A 6,000-nucleotide genomic window follows, 5' to 3' on the forward strand; every position below is an offset into this window, starting at 1 on the left:
TTTATAATAATAGAAAGTATCTTCTTCTTACGGTGCCTCTCCGACTAGCGAAGGTTGGCAGTCAGCTTCGTAAATTCTTGTCTATCTTTCGCGAGGCGAAATAATTCTGCTGCACTCGCGATTCCAGTCCACTCTCTGATATTACGAAGCCAGGACTTTTTTCTGCGACCAACGCCTCTTCTTCCTGCAACCTTTCCCATCATAATAAGTTGAAGGAGCTCATATCTCTCGTGCCTTAGCACGTGCCCCAGATATGCAACTTTTCTGATCTTGATGGTGTGCAAAAGTTCACGCCGTTGGTTGACGCGTCGCAGAACTTCCTCATTGGATACTTTGAGAGTCCAACTAATGGCTAACATACGTCTGAATGTCCACATCTCAAATGCTTCTATGCGTTTCCTGAGGTCTTCTTTAATAGTCCAAGCCTCGCATCCATATAGCAGTATGGGCCAGATGTAACAATGCAGGAGTCGAATGCGCAAAGGGATCTTAAATCTGCGGTTGCAGAGTACTTTTTTCATCTTGGTAAAGGTACTTCTAGCTATTTCAATCCGAGACCTAATTTCCTGATCACTGCTCCAGGTATCATTAAGCCACGTACCTAAATATTTATAATTTCGCACTCTCTCAACTTTTTGGCCTGCTACCGTGATGTAAATGTTATCAACTTTATTTTTAGATATGACCATGAACTTGGTCTTCGAGATGTTCATCCTAAGACCAGCGTTCTCACTACACATATTAACTCGGGTGACAATTCTCTGAATATCTTCCAAAGACGATGCTATTAGGACTGTATCATCGGCGTATCTTATATTATTTATGTTCCGCCCATTTATTTTGACTCCGCAGTCTAGGCCTTCGATAGCTTCTGCAATTATTGTTTCAGAGTACAAATTAAATAGCGTAGGTGACAAAATACATCCCTGCCGAACTCCTCTCTTAATTTCGACATCCTTAGTCTCTTCATTACCAACCCGAACTTTAGCTCGTTGATTCCAATACAGATTCTGGATGATACGTATGTCCTTCCCATCTAGGCCTATATTATGTAGTATGGCAATAAGTCGATCATGCAATAAGTCGATAAGTCGATCGAATAGAAAGTATAATAAGTATTTTCACACATTTATAATAATAGAAAGTATAATAAATCCCCCAGTTCCTGAAGACTAAAGTCTTCGAACAGTGCGTGTTGCCAGTGATGACTTACGGATCAGAGACATGTTCGCTAACTATGGGCCTCATAAGAAGGCTCAGAGTCACTCAGCGGGCGATGGAGAGAGCTATGTTAGGAGTATCTCTACGTGATAAAATCAGAAATGAGGAGATCCGTAGAAGAACTAGAGTTACCGACATAGCTCAGCGAGTTGCGAAGCTGAAGTGGCAATGGGCGGGGCACATAGCTCGGAGAACCGATGGACGTTGGGGTCTTAAGGTGCTGGAATGGCGTCCCCGCACCGGTAAACGCAGCGTAGGTCGGCCCCAAACGAGGTGGACAGATGACATCAGGCGAGTAGCTGGGAGCCGTTGGAGGCAAGCGGCCCAGGACCGTGCATTGTGGAACTCCCTACAAAATACCTATGTCCAGCAGTGGACGTCAATTGGTTGAGATGATGATGATAATAAGTATAATCTGTTTATCACGCGGTTGCTGACAGAATCAGAATTACCCAAACAATCAGTGAAAGTTAATATGGCACAATACTTTTGACAAAGAGTCATTCCAAAATATTGGGCTTTAAGTCGTCCATTGAACTTTTGACAATGAAATTAAGATATCATAAAATTATATAAAAATCCATACAGCTGTAGCCCACGACTTCATCTAGAGATTAAGAAATTTTCTCAAGAATAATGGTCGACACTGGTGCCAATTCTGTTGCACAAAAAATTTCTTAAGTTAAATTTAATTGATAGGTTTAAAGTAGTGCAGTCCTTTTCACAGCGTTTGCGATAGAAAAGGACAGCACTTTGACTACTTGTCAATTTAGTTAAAATGAATGATTTGTTTTCAACAGAATCGGCTCTGTACCAGATATACCCTAATTAGTTTTGACATTAAAAAGTAAATAAGGAAATTCCCTTTAGATAATATTAAGTTCTTTAAGAAACGTGCACTTTCTGTGCTACTTTGTAGTACATGTACGTAACGCTCCTGCCAACAAACCGGGACCACGACAAACCAACAAACCATCTTTCCATCAATAGCCTATAACAGCCCACTGCTGGGCTAAAGGGCTCTCCCATATCGGAAAACCCTTTTCGCTAAGCAGGCGGGTTAGTGATCGCATTACATGATAGTAGTAGCACGGACGCTGCTGCCCGTTCTCCGTTATATTCCCTTAGTCGCCTCGTACGACACCCGCGGGAAGAGGTGGGGTGGTGACAACTGTATTCTGATCTGCTGTCTCCACCACCTCAGACGGCACAACCAACAAACATACTCTCGCATATATTATGCTTCGTAATAAGCATGGATAACAAAAAAGCAAACAAATAACTTAATAACACTGTTTTAAAAAGTCATTATCTTTAATCACTTAAAAATAATTGCCGTATTTACAATAACAAATACAGAAACGAAAGCAAAACATTTCGCCACTTCGCAGTAAGCCGCTGAAGGTGGATAATAATGTACCGCTGCTAAATTAAATGCAGGCGAATTCGATACAACAATCCTAATTCCTATTTCCTCATGCCGAAATACTCAACATAAAACTGTCATGAATAGAAATTGTTCGTTAAAACCGTATTTCCGCGGTTCATGTCGGTCTCGCATGTCCCATCCTGCCTCGCAAACTTCCCGCCCATAAAGAACGTTTTATGTCACGTGTCAGAGGCGCCATCTTTGTTCGGCGACCGAGCCAGGCATACCCTAACTGTGACACCCTTAAAATTCATATGCGTTGTGCCCTCCGAATAAGGTCTAAAGTTCCCTAAATTTTTTTGGTTTGGCGAATTCCACGTAGCTAAGTTATAAAAAATCGGAGTCGTCTGTATCGATTGTGCCAACTGGTGCTTACCGCCGATCTCGATTATTCAATTGGCTTGTTAATAGTTCTCTCGATTACTTTACTAGTAACGTAGTGTCTGTAGTGATAGGTTACATTTGCTTAAGTTTGTTTATTTTGTATCTAGTACCACGTAGGTATTTACGTAAATAGCTACATTGACTTAAGTTGTAGGTACTTTAGCAAATTAATATAAGTACTTGTTCAATGACATCCGCCCTCATTTGTAGTGTAAACACTAGACAGTCAAGATACATCAGAAGAAGGAGATATTAGGGGTTTATAGTTAACTGTATCAACTTTTATTGGCCATTATATAACAATTTATAAAAACTGAAGTTATTCAGTTAATATATTAATTGAATCACCTTCTCTCAAAACACATTTTAAACATAAATTGTTGTGTATTTAATAATGCATAATACACATCATCCTAATATCATTTAATTTAACTGAACCAAATGTTACTAGCGCAGTTAAATTATAAACTAAGTAGGTATTCAATCATGAAATCCAAAAATGACAGCGAATTGCTATATTTATATATTCAAGATAGGCGGCTTCCGCCACATCAACAAACATTAATTAACCTTAAAGATTTTTAATAATGAATGAATGAACACACTTGTATTGTACACCAAAGAAAAAAAGTAGTGACAGAGACATAATGATATTTATTTGATTGGGCGCGATTGCCATCATCAAATTTACAACCTGAATACAGAGGTTAATCGTTGACTGGTTGCTGAATCTCTCAGGAAGAGATTCGAGTCACAGAATTAAGAACGAATTATCGTCGAATTCCTAAAATTTCAAATTAATTTTGCAAAGCTAACAGTAGTTAGGTACCTACCGCTAACGTTAAATAATTAAACTCTTCTCTATAAGTTGGAAATGGCTAAAAGACAATATCATGTTTTTTTTAATTCCACTACAAGTTGACCCTTGACTGCAATCTCATCGGGTGGTAAGGTATGATACAGTCTAAAATGGTAGAGGGCTAACATGTTAGTGGTAGGTTTGGCAGTTATTTTAAACCGATATACCCCCGAATCGGGTTTAATCGTATCTGACCGTAACGCAAAATCTAATGGCAACACATCTTTTATTTATTGAGGGGATGCCTGCCATTGCCAGACGGGTGATCTGTCCTATGTAAGGACATTTCCACCCTATTTCCTAGGGATGTTTGAGACACAGGTTTAACTGGTGTCCTAGCAGCATTTCCCCCTGAAACCTACCTGTTTATTTTGTGCACCTAACAATATCCATAGGGTAACTAACCTTGCAAAGCCTTCCATACCAGACCAGAGAAAATAAAGAGGTTATTAATTCCTAAATGTTTGCAAGGGAGCCCCGGGATCTTTCAGTAAGACCACTAGGTTATCACCACTACTATAATAAAAATAATAATTTCATCTTACCGCAATTATTTTCTTTTTACGAATGTATGAAACATTAGTCACCCGGATTGTCACAAGGAAATGACGATACTTGAGCTACATGCTGGCTTGTATAAAGTGGTGTAAGGTAATCTAACTTTCACCAACTTACAGCAAACACCTTACCTATATAGAATAATAAATAAATAAAATAAATATAATACGACAATACACACATTGACATCTAGCCCCAAAGTCAGCGTAGTTTGTGTTATGGGCACTGAGATGACTGATGTATATTTTTATGAATAATATACATAAGTTCTTATAATATACATATATCTAATATAGATATCTTGGATATGTCTCTAGAAAAGTTCAAAGTGTGTATTAAACGTAAGCTAAAGGATTACCTAAATGATAAAAAAGCGTGGTTGTAAAATATTGCTCGAGCAAGGTTGCTTTTAAATAGTTAAACCTCAATGAAAATGTGAGATGCTGATAATAAAGAGCTAACCGGCTACACCCTTGTCTAATTTAGTTATCGCCATCACCTCACTACAGTGTACATATTAGGTTATGCACGCATCAAAGGTGCAACCTATGTGCCTATTTGAATTAAGAAATGTTATTATTGACTTTTACTTTGAATGCTCATTTAGCTAAAATTTTCTGTTAAAAAGTAGAGAAAGAAGGACTGTTACAAACTATTAAAGAGTTTCTTTTAATTAAAGATTTTCTAAATTTATATACCTATCTCAATTCTTGGAAGACATCTTCGTATACCAAAAATTACGTATGTTTTACTTATTGAAACATGCACTCTTATGGAGGAGTGTATTAAGCATGCCACGCCACTCCAATATGGTTTGGTGGGCTTCGGTAACATTAGTGACTTGACTAGAATTTGAGGCCGCAATATTCATCCTCTGGTTTCTGTTTTTCTTTAAAAAAAAAAACATTTTGATTGGTCCCATTAACATACCGTCCTAATGTTCAATTTGAAAACCGAACAAAAAATGGCATCGCTTTCATAATGGTTTCGCTATATTCCGATCAATTTGATTTTTACGAGGCACGCACAACATTAAACGGAGATTTATAGACGGAATGTAGGTACACTAAATATAACTTCCAAACCTATATAAACTCTAACTAGTTATATGTAAGTATTAAGTAGGTAGGTTATTTTTATTTTTATACTAACGATAGGTCAGAGCTTGGCGGCAATCATGCCTTTTAGAAAGCATTGATGAGATCTAGGTTGGAGCACGCTTGCCAAGAAAATAAATAAAGATATAAATATATTACGGCAATAGACACAACGCCATCTAGCAAGTATTCGTAGCTTGTGTTATGGGTACTAGGATATGGATATCTGATGAATATTTTTTTATAAATAATATGCATAAATACACGAACATCTTTCCAGTTGTGGAAATCGAACCCACAGCTTTGGACAAAGTAAGCACTGGGGTCCACAAAGGGTCACTGGCCAGTGCGCCACGCCGTCGGTGAAATGTCCTATTCCCTAGGTCCTATTCCCTCTTGCCTTGAAAGGCAAGAGTGAATAGGCATTTCACCATAGGCATTTCATATCTTCA

Source organism: Pararge aegeria, chromosome 10, assembly GCF_905163445.1.
Source record: "Pararge aegeria chromosome 10, ilParAegt1.1, whole genome shotgun sequence".
Taxonomy (NCBI): domain Eukaryota; kingdom Metazoa; phylum Arthropoda; class Insecta; order Lepidoptera; family Nymphalidae; genus Pararge; species Pararge aegeria.